Source organism: Gorilla gorilla, chromosome 23 (assembly GCF_029281585.2).
Source record: "Gorilla gorilla gorilla isolate KB3781 chromosome 23, NHGRI_mGorGor1-v2.1_pri, whole genome shotgun sequence".
Taxonomy (NCBI): Eukaryota; Metazoa; Chordata; class Mammalia; order Primates; family Hominidae; genus Gorilla; species Gorilla gorilla.
Genome location: NC_086018.1, coordinates 42750269 through 42765539, shown reverse-complemented (window position 1 = coordinate 42765539; position 15271 = coordinate 42750269). Strand labels below are relative to the sequence as shown.

The window sequence follows — 15271 nt, the reverse complement described above, 5'->3', positions numbered from 1 at the left end:
AGGGTTTCACCATGTTGGCCAGGCTGGGATGTCAGTTTTTAAAAGAAGGGAGGCGGTAGGGGGTTGTTTTCCAAAGGAAAGAAGCTAAAGAGACAACAGTTAAAGGCAGCGTGGGAGCCTCGGTGGGTTCTGACTTATAAAAGAGTGCTGCAACCATTCCGGGGACAACTGCGGGATTTGAATGTGGCCTGCATAGTCGATCACATTAAGGAATTGCTGGTAATTTTCTTAGTGTGATAATGGTATCAGGCTATACGGGAGAATATCTTTCTGTTCAGGAGGGGCAGCTAACATGTTCAGCAGGGACTGCTGGGGGTCTGCAGCTTACTCTCCAATAGTTCAGCTAAAAGAGAGAGACAGAGAGAGAGGGAGAAAGAGCATCCGAAATGAACAATACCAACTTCTGAATCAAGATAAGGAGTGTATGTGTGTTCTCAGCAATATTTCTGGAATGTTTCTATAGTCAGGGGAAAGCGGGAAGGAGGGAGGGAGGAAGCAGAGAAGGAAGGAAACCCTTCCACAGCTCCATTACCTTGATACATCCAACTTCCCCACTTATCAGACAATCAAACAAAGCCCGGTGAAGTTACAGACATTTGTTCAAGGGCAGACACTTGTTCAAGGTCACACAGCAAACCAGCCTGAGGATGGCTCCTGTAACTCCCGGCTCTGCATTTTCTTTTACCTTGACACAGGTAAGCCCAGACTTTTTGGTTTTGGAGCCAAGCAGTGGCCATTTTCCCAGACTTGATATCCATTTTCAACCAGCCTCCTCACTCCACCTGCGGCAGCCCCACCCCCACCCCAAGGCCTCCCCAAAGCCCCTGTCGTCTGCTCCCTCAGGCTGCATTCTGCTGCCAGACTGCTGTGTGGCCTTGGCCAGGAGTTTTGCTCTCTCTGGGCTGTGAGATGGAGCAAGAACCCTGCCCCACTACTCACCGACTTGGTGCCAAGCACCTGAGGGATTCCAGAGCATTGCCAGAGCCCAGGACCACGGAGAGGAAGGAGGAAAGGGCGGCAAAGACCCCCAGAGAGAGCCCCCGGGAGGGTCCCCAGGAAGACAGGCAGGAAGGGTCTTGGAATCATGTGCGCACTTTCCACGTCTCACACACAGAGACACACATGCACATACATGCACCCAGACACGCACGCCCACATGCAGACACACACGCCTACAGATAGACGCACACAGACATGCACACACAGACACATGTACACAGAGACACACATATGCACAAAGACACATGTGTGCACAGACATGCACACACGCACATGTGCCCACACAAACTCTGTCTCCTCCGCACCTGCAGTTCTGGGCCATCAGACTCCAGCAAGTTCCTCATGGACACTCCTTCCTCCTCCAGTATAGACAACTGATTCCAGAGCACCCTCCAAGGACGCACAACCTCTCACACCAGGTACATGACCTGCTGCTAGCCCTGCCCCACAGCCTCCCCTGGGCTTTGGTCCTCTGTTTTTCCACAATCACCTGATCCCGGAGACCACACCACGGCTTCTGAGGGCAGGAGGCAGATGGCTGGAGGTGGTGGAGCCAGCTGGCAGGGCCTCGCATGCAGACCCAGGATCAGGTTGGCCTCCCTGGCAGGGTGCAGGACCCCGGGTGCCAGGCAGGGGAGGCCCAGCGTGTCCCAGCCGAGGCCCCTGGGCCTACCTTCTCCAGGCGGAGCCCCACTGCCTCTTCCCAGTCCTCCCTGAGCTGGGGAGCAGCTTGCTAGGGCCTGGAGAGGGGCATAGGAGCGAGACCCAGGCTGGGACCCTGTGTTCACACCCTTCGGGGAGCTGCCCCTTGCCTGCTGGGAAAGTGAGAAAAGAAACTCAATCATCTACACCCACAGCTCCGGCCAAACCGCAGGCAACTGGTCAGGAAGAAGGGCTGCCCGGCGAGCTGAGAACTTGGCACATGCTGGTCATGTGTCCCTTGGCCGTCCAACAAGCCCTGGCTTCCAGATGCAGAGGTGACGAGGGCTGCTCCCGTCCTTGGCCCGGGGGGACTCCCTGCCACCCTGTCATGCCACTCAAACCTCACAACAGGCAGGAGGGGGTCCCGATGCTTAATGATGGGAGGAGGGCAGCTTCCAGCCGGGGACAGACCCAACCTGTCCCCACTCCCACCACTTGGACCTCACTGCAGCCCAGGCTCTAGGCCCCTCCAGCTCCGTCCCACCCCTCCCCAGGGCCCCCAGGGTCCCGATTACACCCCCTTGTGGGCTGGCCAGGAAACCGGGCCCTCACTAGCGACACAGCCTCCGTGACGAACCTGTTACAAGCCAAGCAAACAGCTGGGAAGCAAACTTCTGGGGGCACCAGGTCCCACCTGGACACATCCCCCTCACTGGCAATGCAGGGGCACCTCCTGAGGTATGCACCCCTCCCAGGGCACAGGGACACAGCTACAGCATTCTTGCTTCAAAGCCTTGCAGGAGACAGTGACACAAGACGGAACAGCCAGAACGGCCCTGGGTCTCTTCCTCTTCCCTGTCACATGCAAACCCCACTGCAGGCCCCGGGCCAGCTGCGGCCTCAGGGCCACTCACAGGTCACAGGGCTGAGGAGCCTGCCCAGAGCCCAGCACCTCTGAAGCCAAGAAGGCTTTGTTTTTTCCTCCAGCCTCTGCATCATCCAAACAAGGACAAAGCCTTTCACCCCTTCCCCTACCTCAAAAACCACTGATAGGATGATTTGTTTTGAAGTTTCCTCACTCAATGTGAGCGCCACATAATCCGGGCCTTGTGTAGCAACAGCCAGGAGGGGAGTGTGCCAGGGTGAGCCCCGGGAGCCCGTCTCCCCTCTCTCAGTCCTATAGTTGACAGCACTCTCAGCTCCCTCTCACAGGGACACGTAATGCGCACACGTAACTGCTATTGATTCTGTTGGCCTGGAGAACTCTGACTGACGCAGGCCTTTTCCGCACACTCAGGTTTCTCTTTCCCGTGAATTGCCAGAATTCCAGACAGTGGCGCCAGGACCACCCCAGCGAGCATCTTGTGTCGTCAACTGACACTGTAAAGCAGGAACACAGAGGCCCAGAGAGGGTGAGGGCTTGCCCAAAGGCACCCAGCAAGTTGGCAGAGAGCTGCGTCTGCAGCCCAGGTCTCTCGGCTACAGCCGAGAACCTGAATGACTCAGAACATGCAGGGAATGTCAAACACACGAAGGAACATGAGCAGGAAGAACCACCGTCGCACACGCCACCACCCCGGACCACCGCAGCCGACCCTTTCCTGCCTTTCGAGGGGCTGCTCTGTATGGCACCAGGACGTGGCTGTCACTCTCAGGCCTGTCTTTGCCATGGGACCCCTCTCCTCTTCCTCATCGGTTGTCTTGAACTATTATTTAGATCTCATGCCACAAATCCATTTTTCCAGCATTTGCTACCAGTCCCTGCAGGGGCTTCCCTGTAATTGTAGTGACAAATGTGGGCCTCAACGGGACACGCTTGCATCATGAAGACCAGAGAACGCTCCTCCAGGTTCTCCGACTCTGACTCTTCGGGAGTTGTTTTACAACTCTGCAAGCTGTGGATAACTTATAGCAGTGAAAATCATGGCCGGACGCGGTGGCTCACGCCTGTAATCCCAGCACTTTGGGAGGCCGAGACGGGCGGATCATGAGGTCAGGAGATCGAGACCATCCTGGCTAACATGGTGAAACCCCGTCTCTACTAAAAATACAAAAAAAATTAGCCAGGCGTGGTGGCGGGCACCTGTACTCCCAGCTGCTGGGGAGGCTGAGACAGCAGAATGGCGTGAACCCAGGAGGTGGAGCTTGCAGTGAGCTGAGATTGTGCCACTGCACTCCAGCCATACCTGAGTTTGTACTTTTTTTGAGACTCCATCTCAAAAAAAAAAAAAACAGAAAATCATTCTCACCAATAAACACACCGATTCTGCCTTGTCTGGTGGAAGTGCAATTGCCTTCTCTCCCTTCCTCCCCTTCTCCTGCCAAAACTCCCCGAATTTGTCTCCATTTGCACTTCCATTTCAATACCCTGATCTACAAATGCCCTGTCCTTCCGATTCCCTTTTCAGTCGCTAACATCTGCCTGATTCTCTCATGAGCTAAATAAAATCTTTAATGTGTTCATTTTTACATCTGTATGACAGTCATGATTTTACCCTCTTCTGAAAAGTATCTTTTTTTTTTGAGACAGAGTCTCGCTTTGTCACCCGGGCTGGAATGCAGTGGCATGATCTCGGTGCAACCTCTGCCTCCCAGGTTCAAGTGATTCTTGTGTCTCAGCCTCCCGAGTAGCTGTGATTACAGGCATGCACCACTACGCCTGGCTGATTTTTATATTTTTAGTAGAGATGGGGTTTCACCATGTTGGCCAGGTTGGTCTCGAACTCCTGGCCTCAAGTGATCCACCCGCCTTGGCCTCCCAAAGTGCTAGGATTACAGGTGTGAGCCACCACACCCAGCCTGAAAATTATCTTTTGCTCTAAGTTTGCTCTGGGCACCAAGCCCATTGAATGAGCAGGCACTGAAAAAAGGAAAGTCGTTTTTCTCCCCACCTTCCCAACCAGCATGAAAACAGACTCTTAGCCTTGTTGTTTCACAGTCTGGACCCAAGTTTTGTTATGTAGGCGTCATTGGATACATCACTGGCCATTGGTGATCCGCTCACACTCCAGTCTCTCTCCCCTCCCCAAAGGTTGTGAGGGACTGATAGCCCCAACTTTTAATCTCATGGCTGGTTCCTCTGGGACAGCCCCCATCCTGGAGCTATCTAGGCCCCTCCTTGAGTCACCTCATTACAGTACAAACTCAGGTACGGTCACGAGAGCTCATAATCGCTGGGCACGGTGGCTCATGCCCGTAATCCCAGCACTTTGGGAGGTTGAGGCAGGTGGATTACCTGAGGTCAGGAGTTCGAGACCAACCTGGCCAACATGGTGAGACCTCATCTCTAATAAAAATACAGAAATTAGCCAGGAGGGGTGGTGGGCACCTGTAATCCCAGCTACTCAGAAGTCTGAGGCAGGAGAATCGCTTGAACCCGGGAGGTGGAGGCTGCAGTGAGCCAAGACTGTGCCACTGCACTGCAGCCTGGGTGACAAAGTGAGACTCCGTCTCCAAAAAAAAGAGAGCTCATAATGAGTAACAAAAGATGCTCTTCCAAGGGTTTTAGGAGCTCTGCCAGGAACCAGGGACAAAGACCTAACGAAGATTTTTTTTGTTTTAGAGACGGAGTCTCATGCTGTTGCCCAGGTTGGAGTACAGTGGTATGATCATAGCTCACTACAGCCTTGAACTCCTGGGCTCAAGCGATCCTCCCACCTCAGCCTCCCGAGTAGCTGAGACTACAGGTGCACACCACTGTACCCGGCTTTTTCATGTATTTTGTAGAGACTGGGTCTCACTATATTGCCCAAACTGGTCTCAAACTCCTGGCCTCAAACTCCTCTTTCCAAACAGGAGCACGGCAGGCCCCTCTCCATATACTCTTAGCTCCCTGTATCCATTACTCATAGCTCTCAACCAGGTGCAAGTTTACAGATGTCCCTTGGGGAATCCATTCCAGGACTCCTGGCAGATACCAAAATCCACAGATGCTCAAGCCCCTGCTGAAATATGGTGTAGTATTTGCATATAACTTATGCATATCCTTCTGTATGCTTTAAATCATCTCTAGATTACCTGTAACACTTAACACAATGTAAATGCCTGTAAATAGTTCTTACATTGTGTTGTTTAGGGAATAAGGAGAAAAGTCTGTATAAATTCAGTACACACAACCATTTATTTTCTTTTCCCAATACACTAAATCCGCGGTTGGTTGAATCCACATATGAGGAACCCATAATATGGAGCCCACGGATACAGAGTCCATGGTTACAGAGGCCACGGATGCAGAGCCCACGAATACAGAGGCCACCAATACAGAGGGCTGATGGCACTTATTTCCGTGATCCTTTTGCTAATGTTAACATGGGCCTCCCTTAGCAGATCAAAGTTTCACGAGGACCAAGCCCATGCCTGGATTTGCTCAAACAGTATCCGTGGTGCCTAGTACAGGGCCTGGCACATGCAGGTCCTTCGTAATCATCAAAACGAAGTGAAAATAAACCAGACATTGCAAGTGGGCCCTTTCTCCTGGCCAGTGGGCTTCAGAGCAGAAGCTCCATCCCCCAAAGCCTGCCTCGCCCTGCATGTGAGTCCACACATGCCTCAACTCCCTCCCGACCCTCCTTGACAAGCCCTTTCTCTCAGATCCCCCCCAGGGTGGTGGACAAGGACACAGAGGCACCATCAGCATCTGTGGGGCTGGGCCGGCTGCAGCCCCTCATTAGACATGGACCCGAACAGGCATGCTGGCAGAGTGGATATTATGGAAAGGAAAATTCAAATCACCCAACTGTTCTATTTATAATTCATAGCAAAATGGTTTGTTGCTGTAAAAATATATTTGCACATTACACAAATAGACCCTCACAGCAATTATCTTAATGCTGTAGCTACAAATTAACACCTACTTACCTCGGGCAAATTAGCACCAAACTTAATTTGAGTGGCAAGTCCGATGTGCAGGGCATACAGAGGAAGAGCTCGCTGTGGTATCTGCACAATGCAGGCTGTCGTTTTGGAACTGGGTGTTCTGATAAAGGGCTCTTGGGAGAAGGAGGCAATGAGTTTGATGCCACCCAGGCCTAAGCTTCCAAGACCCAGAGACAAAGAAGCTTGCACACAGTCATACCTGAGGTGAGGCAGACACTGGCCAGCGACTCCTGGGAAAGTCCAGGAATGATGGGGGCAGGAGATCTTGCTCATGGCTGAATGGGGGTCGCTACTGAGCTGGGATTCCAGGGTCCCCCAGTGGCATCCCATAAAAAGTAACTTCCACTCTTTTGTCTCAGCTATGCATGAATTCATTAATACAGACCTTCACTACCCAGCCTTCATCACAATCACCACTGGGTCCCCAACGCTGGCAAGACGGCATGCGCAAGGCCATTTGTCCAGGTAGCAGATACATGAGACCCCCGAAGGTGGCGGCAGCAAAGTCCAAACAAGCTGACTGTGACCTGCATCAGGACCTTGTCAGAGGCCTGCCCACAAACCGCAGGAAACCTTCAGCACCCTGAAAGGGCTGCTGGGGTCACCCCCTCTTCTGTGGGTCAAGACTCAGGGCTCCTCACACAGCCTTTAGGGAACACCAAGCATCTCTGCTGCCCTGCGCAAGGGCACCCAGGTGATCATTCGGTGCACAACTCTCACCTGCACACCCTCCAGCTGCAAGAGGTGAGGCTGTCCCGCCTCCCAGGGCCCGCCCAGTTAGGCTAAGAGTAATCATATCTCCCTTTTCATCTCCCTTTTCAAAGGTTAATTCAGAAACCCAAGCCAGAGCTAATCAGCACGAGGCAATCTCCCTGACCACGGGAATCGATTCCTTCAGGCCCCTGAGGCTCCAGGAAGTATCCCAGGTGCTTCTGAGACAGAAGATCCTGTCTCTCAAGACAGAACCACTGTGAGAGTCTCTCCGTGCAGCTGGGTATGCAGATGAGACCTGGAGGGCTGCAGCCAACTTGCTGCCCCTCTGCAGACCCAGCAGCCCACAGAGAATGAAAGGAACAGCTAACCCCTGATCACGCCACACCTGATCTCCATACTATCCCCAGACCTTTAGCAGCTACACGGGCTAATGCATCCCCCTTGACTTTGGGCCGGTTCAGAGTTGTGTTTTCTGTTAATTACAGCCAAAAGCGTCCTGATGCTCCAGGTGCCCTGCCTACCCCAGATTGGGAGAGGGGCTTCCTGTGGGCTCTGGCAGCCCCCAGGTCCATCACAGCCCTCATCAGTCTGCACCATGTACCTGTATGCTCTTCTTGACCCATCACTGTGTGTGCCCTGACAGCAGGGCCATGTCTGACTCACTTCTGAGTCTCTGCACTCAGCCAACCCGGGGATGGGGACACGAGCAGGGACTTGGGAGGTCTGTTGAATAAAAGAACAAGCAGAGGGCTTGGGACAGACCCCGGGATCCAAGGCCCAGCCTGGCCTGGTTCCACCCACACTCCAGGGTCACCCCACCATCCACCTTGTTCACCTCTTTCTCTGCCATTCCAGGCTGTCCCTGAAGTGGATGCAGCTGGGGCCTCTGCCATGATCCCTACCATCCACACTTGGGCCTGCTGGGTTCACACTGGGCTTTCTCTTCTCCCGCCTAAAAAATGGTAAATCTGTGTCCTCCACTCCTAAACCCAGATCTCAGGACCGACCTCTCTCCCAACTCAAACTTGAATATCCAAACTGCCTATTCAACACCTTCCATGACAACCCTCTGTCAAGGGCTTCCTGTCATTCTTGGAATAACATTCAAACCCCTGCACGAGCCTGAAAGAGCCTTTGGTTTGGACCTGCTGCCCTCCAGAGCTCATGTCATTCACTCCCACCCCACTGCCTTTGCCCTGGCACATCGGCCTCCCGGCTGCCCCTCAAATACACCCCCGACTGCCACCTCATGGCCTTTGCACACACTATGTTCCCCGCCCTCCCCACTACCCGGAACGCACAGCCCTGCACAAAGTAAGTGAGCCACAGATGGTTTCTATTATCATCATTGGCTAAAGTCCAATTCAATGACTCAGTCTCAATTCAAATCTACCTCCTCACCAGCCTCCTGGGAAATTAAAGTGGGGATTCACGGAGCCCCCATACACCCAGCCTTGGCCTTCAGATGCCTCCTTTCTTTGAGACAGAATCTCACTCTGTCACCCAGGCTGGAGTACAGTGGCACAATCTTGGCTCACTGCAACCTCCGCCACATGGATTCAAGCGATTCTCCTGCCTCAGCCTCCCGAGTAGCTGGGTTTACAGGTGCACGCCACCACAACTAGCTAATTCACCATGTTGGCCAGGATGGTCTCGATCTCCTGACCTTGTGATCCGCCTGCCTCGGCCTCCCAAAGTGTTGGGATCACAGGTGTGAGCCACCGCGCCCGGCATCAGATGCCTCTTCACAGAAAGATCTGGTTACACTTTAGCCAGGCCAAAGAGACCTGCCCTCCCTGCAGCCAGAGGAAACTGCCATGGGTCCGTGGAGAAGTTCAGGCAGCCCTGTGCCTCCCACCTGTTCCGACTCCCTCTGTGACCCCATCCAGGGATCCCCCTCTGTACCTCTGAGGTGGAGGCTACTGGCTCCTATGAAAAAGCAGCACAGGCTGGGGGCGGTGGGTCATGCCTGTAATCCCTGCACTTTGGGAAGACTAGGGTGGGCAGATCACCTGAGGTCAGGAATTCGAAACTAGCCTGGCCAACATGGTGAAACCCTATCTCTACTAAAAAAAAAAAAATTAGCCAGGCATGGTGACAGGTGCCTGTAATCCCAGCTACTCCAGAGGCTGAGGCACGAGAATCATTTGAGCCCAGGAGGCGGAGGTTGCAGTCAGCTGAGATCATGCCACTGCACTCCAGCCTGGGTGACGGAGTGAGACTCCATGTCAAAAACAAAACAAAACAACAAAAACACTCCAAAGGAGCAGGGGTTAAAGTTTGGAAGGAATTTAAAAGAAAGATCAAAGGGCCAGGCACGGTGGCTCACGCCTGTAATCCCAGCACTTTGGGACGCCAAGGCAGGCGGATCACCTGAGGTCAGGAGTTTGAGACCAGCATGGCCAACATGGCGAAACCTTGTCTCTATTAAAAATACAAAATTAGCCAGGTGTGGTGGCGCATGCCTGTAATTCCAGCTACTTGGGAGGCTGAGGCAGGAGAATAGCATGAACCCGGGATGCAGAGGTTGCGGTGAGCTGAGATGGCATCATTGCACTCTAGCCTGGGCAACAAGAGCGAAACTCTGTCTCAAAAAAAAAAAAAATTAAATATTTGAGGCAATTAGGAATTTGAACGCTGAGCATTGGCTGATATTAAGAACTTGTTGCTACCAGGCACAGTGGCTCACACCTGTAATCCCAGCACTTTGGGGGGCCAAGATGGGAGGATTGCTTGAGCCCAGGAGCTCAAGACCAGCCTGGGCAACAAAGCAAGACCTCGTCTCTACAAAAATTAAAAAATTAACCAGGCAGGGTGGTGTGCACCTGTAGTCTGAGCTACTCGGGAAGGCTCAGGTGGGAGGATCCTTTAAGCCCAGGAGTTCGAGGCTGCAGTGAGCTATAATCACACTCTAGTCTGAGCAACAGAGCAAGATCCTATCTCAATAAAAGGAAAAAATAAAAAATTATTGCTAATCATTTTAAACATGATAATAGTACTGCAGTAATGCGGAAAAAAAAAGTGAGGGTGGATTCAAGCTTGATTTAACATCACAATGCATACATATATCAAAACCTCACATTGATCACTGTAAATGTGTACTAGTTTTGTTTGCCAATTATGCCTAAATAAAGCTGGAGGAAAAAATAATTTTTTAGAAAAGGGATTCAACTTACAGTATTTATGGAGTATGAGGTCTGGGAGCTACTGTAAAATGATATGGGGAGTAGGGAGGGGAGAGAAGGGGTGAGAGGGTGGAAGGGTGAGTTGCAGGAAGGGTGGGGGTAGGTGTATGGGGTGGGGGGCGGGGTGTGGGGTGAGCACAGGCCAGGTTGGCTCCAGGGTGGCTATGGTTGACGCTGGGAGATGGCGGCTCATTGTACATCATTTGAGTGTCTAAAATTCTCCACAAATAAAAAGAACTGAAATGAAAAAATAAACCCTCTTATACAAAATGCAAGGAATTACAACAGTGTGGGGTCTGCTCTGGGGAGTCAGGTGGGAGTCCCAGCTGCAGGGGCCTCAGAGGCACCTTCAGGGAGCCCCACACGGGTCAACCTTTCCTGTGATAACAAACTTGCAGCCCAGAAAAACCCACTGCCCCGTCTGAGTTTCCTTTGCTTGTTTTCATTTTACGGCCAGGTAGGGGAAGGGAGCGGGGAGCTACCCAGGAGTTTCAGGAATTCAGACCTGCCCAACCAGTTCCTTCTGGACAGTCACCGGCTCCACTCTCCTCCCCTGCAAAGTCCAGGCCGCTGAAGAAAGAACTGCTTGGCCTTGGCCTTCAGCGTGGAAAGAGCAGGCTCTAAACAAACGACATTCTTCTCCCCAAGCAAGATCTTCCCCCAAGGTCAGGAGACAGAACCAAGACCAATAAACAGGAACACCTGCGCTTCGCATGCATTAACTCATTTAGTTCTCCCAATGGTCCTATGAGTCGGTAATGACATGGCCCCTATTTTGCAGACGAGGAAACCAAGCAGAGTGGCCAGCAACTGACTCCAGGTCAAGAGAGTGGAAGGCAGGCCCCATCCTGGTTGTTAACCACTGCAGCGCCTGCGTCTCCTGAGCCCTAACATTATCCCCACCCCCCACTTGCCCAGCCTCAAGACAAACCGATGGTTTATGACACCCATCTGAGAGGTGAGAAAATGGGGGCCCAAAGACCTAACTTGGAGAGAGAGTCACTCAGCCAGGTCCTCTGCCTTCCAGGGACACAGAAATCTGGACACAACAGGCTGCCAGAAGCTTCAGGGAGACGCCCTGTGAAGGCAGCTGGGGCAGGACTCCGGAGCAGCGCACTCTCCTGCAGCTAAGTCCCACAGTGCAGGGCCCAGAGGCTCTCCCCTCAAATGCACCCCAGGGAGGCCTGGGAAGCATCTGGACACACGTGATGCATCTTCCTTGAGCATCAGTTTTAATTAAAGGACCAAGGGGTAAAAGTTAAATAATTTGGAAAGAAATGGAAAACGTTTATTTTCTCTCCCCACGCTAATTTCACATAGATTTGAAGGGTAGTCACCGGCAGGCTCCGAATGGCTCCATCTTACACCAGACACCAGTTCCCATGTGGGAGGCACACCTCAGTGCCCAGGGAGGTGGCTCAGCACAGTGTGTGTGGGAGGAAGGTGGGGACACGGGGGACACTGTAGCTGCAGCAGAGCTGGCTTCCAAGCCTGGCTCTCTAATCACTAGCCATGTGACCTTAACCTTCCTTGCCTGTTTCCTCATCTGTGAACCAGGCAGTAACAGTCCCTGCCTCCTGATGTGAGCAAGGAGTCAGGCAGCCAAGTGTGCAGTGAGGGTTTCATGGCCATTTGGTGACCACCATCGCAGTGGGGAAGGATGGCCAATAGCTCCTTTTGCAGATGAGGAGGCTGAGTGCCCCAGAAGGAGAGTGACCTGCCTAAAAACCAGGTCTCCTGACTCCTTCTCCATCTCTTTCTCACCCTCATGCTGCCTGTGCCTCAGTTTCCTTATCAGTGAAATGAGGGTAAAATCAGGGAATGGGATGGGTTTTTTTTAATGTGGTGAAACATACTGTCAGGCACCTCCAGCACCTGAGTTCCTTGCTCTCGTCTCTTTAACCGAAGCCACCTTTAACTCCATCGTTTACAGTGTGCCCATGAATAGCTCAGCCTAGAACTGGCTTGTTAGGCAGATGGCATGATGTCCCAGGCATGTTTAAGTCAAGTAAGTTTCAATGACTCGGCCGGGTGTGGTGGCTCATGCCTGTAATCCCAGCACTCCAAGCACTTTGGGAGGCCAAGGCAGGCAAATCGCCTGAGGTCAGGAGTTTGAGACCAGCCTGCCCAACATGGTGAAACCCCGTTTCTACTAAAAATACAAAAATTAGCTGGGTGTGGTGGTGGGCGCCTGTAATCCTAGCTACTCTGGATGCTGAGGCACGAGAAGCACTTGAACCGGGGAGGCAGAGGTTGCAGTGAGCTGAGATCGTGCCATTGCACTCCAGCCTGGGCGACAAGAGCGAAAACTGCGTCACACACACACACACACACACACAAAGTTTCAATGACCCGATGATGTTATCCAAGTAAATTGGCCCACCCCGTCAGGCACTCCATGGACTTTTCCACCTGTACCTCACAAGCGAAGTATCCCTAGCCAGTAGGTGCCATTCTCTTCCCCGTCCACCTCCCATCCACCTTCCAGCTCAATGGCCACCTCCTCCAGGAAGCCCTTCCTAAGCTCCCACAAACCCTTGGATTCTCTCTACACAGAAGCCAGACTCTGGGCCCCTGAGGGCAGGGACCAGGCAGCTGGCTGTCCACAAGAATCAGCTGGGCTCAGGCCCACATCCCATGTCCCTCTTCGCCCTACCCCCAACTCTGGCGTTGGTTTGGGGAATGGTTAGTCAGTGAATCAAATGAGGAGTCCACAAACATGATCCTAAAGCTGCCAACAGAGAGGCCAAGCAAAGGACATCGACTTCTGAAACGGCTAAGTCTTAAGCATTGAGTTCTCAGCTGGACAAATGTCAACACTGCATTTCACAGGCAAGCGAGGGACGGCACAGAGCTCTCTGGAATCTACACAGCCTCTGTCACAAAACCCTGAAGTCGGTGGCCAAGGTGCTGTTTCCATCCCGCCAAACAATCCCACCCTCCTTCCCGGGTGGACTCTGCGGTTCCTTCTCCGGGGCCTTCACACTCCTCACAAGGCAGCGGAGAAATTTCCAAGCCAGGGTGTGGCAGAGCCCGAAGGATTCTCAGGAGCCCCCCCAACCCCGCACAGGATTGAGGGAAAGTGAAAGGCAGGGCCTCCCTGCCTTCCTGACGACCTCCGAGGCTGCTAGCGGATTGGTTTAAACTTTGGGCTTTTAGGCCGGGCGCGGTGGCTCACGACTGTAATCCCAGCACTTTGGGAGGCCCAGGCGGACGGATCACCGGAGGTCAGGTGGTCAAGACCAGCCTGGACAACATGGTGAAACCCTGTCTGTACTAAAAATACAAAAAATTAGCTGGGCATGGTGTCAGTGCCTGTAATCCCAGCTACTCTGGAGGCTGAGGCACGAGAATCGCTTGAACCCAGGAGGCGGAGGTTGCAGTGAGCAGAGATGCAACAGTGCAATCCAGCCTGGGGACAGAGCAAGACTCGGTGTCAAAAATAAAAAAAAAAATAAAAAAAGTTTCTGCTTTTAACTCCCGGGGGGTTCCACCGCTGTGTGTTGAACCGGCCAGACCCCCAACCCCTGAGTTTGAATCAGCGCAGCACCTGCCCCGGCCTCCGTTTTCTCATCTGTGAAACGGGAATGACCTCACCCACCTTGTAGGTTTGGGGTGTGTGGGGGCGGGGGAGGTGCCTCCCCCAGGCGCTGACCCGACCTAACCTGAGACCCCAGGACGGAAGCAAAAAAGGAACATTTGACCTGACACCGTCCGGCCAGACCAGACCAAAACCCAGGCGGAGAGAGGCGAGGGCGGGGAAGGCGGTGCGGGGTGAGAAGGAACAGGACAGGGGAAAAAGCAGAGGAGGGGAGGGTGGGGGGGCGGAAAAGAAAGGAGGTGAAGGGAGAGGGAGTCTAGAACCCACAGGGGACCTGGAGGCTGCGCGCCGGCCGGAGGGTCTCCCCCCGGCCGCACGTGGCGTCGCGCCCGCCTGGGCGTCCCTACCCGGCCAGCGGTCCCTTGTCCCCGTACACGCCCTGGGAGTCCCCGCGGCGCCCCCCCCCCCCCGCCCGAGCACGGCCTCCTCCCTGCGCGCTCCCTCCCGCCGCCGCCCGCCTTACCTGGCCACGGACCCCGCCGGCCCCCACCTGCGTGCCGGGTCCGCCGCTCACCTGGCCCCTCCCCGGACGTGGCTCCCGGGCAGGCCCCGCCCCTCCGCCCCTCCGCCCCTCCGCCCCTTCGCCCCTGCTACCCGGCGGGAGCCATTTCCCAGGTGCACGAGCTGACCCTGGGTCCACCTGTGTGTCGGGGGGACAGGGCGGGGTCGGGCGGAGCACACGCGCTCAGGAGCCCCTCGCACATCGCACCCTGGGCGCCCCGATTCCCGGCTGGGCCACGTCCCCGTCCCGCACGGAACCCATGCCTCGGGCGGGCACTTTCTTGCTGATCCATTTCCCCATTTCTTATTTTATTTATTCATTATTTTACTTTATGTATGTATTTATTTATTTATTTATTTTGAGACGGAGTCTCGCGCTGTCGCCCAGGCTGGAGTGCAGTGGCGCGATCTCGGCTTACTGCAGCTTCAGTCTTCCGAGTTCAAGCGATCCTCCCACCTCAGCCTTCATAGTAGATGGGATTACAGACGTGCGCCGCCAAGCTCGGCTAAGTTTTGTATTTTTAGTAGATACCGGGTTTCACCACGTTGGCCAGGCTGGTCTCGAACTCCCAACCTCAAACGATCCTCCCGCCTCCGCCTCCCAAAGTGTTGAAATTACAGGCGTGAGCCACTGCGCCGGGCCCCATTTTTAATTTTACTTTTTTGAGACAGGGGTCTCGCTCTGTTCAGGCTGGAGTGCAGTGTCTCGAACTTGGTTCACTGCAGCCTCTACCTCCTGGATTCAGGCGATCCT

The 15271-nt window shown here is 53.7% G+C and overlaps 1 protein-coding gene across 2 annotated transcripts in view; it reads right to left on the bottom strand.

Moving 5' to 3' along the window:
• Positions 1-14543, bottom strand: part of ARHGAP8 (Rho GTPase activating protein 8) — a 109269-nt gene extending 94726 nt beyond the window's left edge. Inside the window, exon 1 of one of the 2 annotated variants that reach the window (XM_031005500.3) lies at positions 14480-14543. The gene's annotated coding sequence lies outside the window, so the exon portion shown is untranslated. The remainder of the gene's footprint in view (positions 1-14479) is intronic. The other variant, XM_063704923.1, reaches the window with a different exon arrangement.
• Positions 14544-15271: the final 728 nt, after the last annotated feature.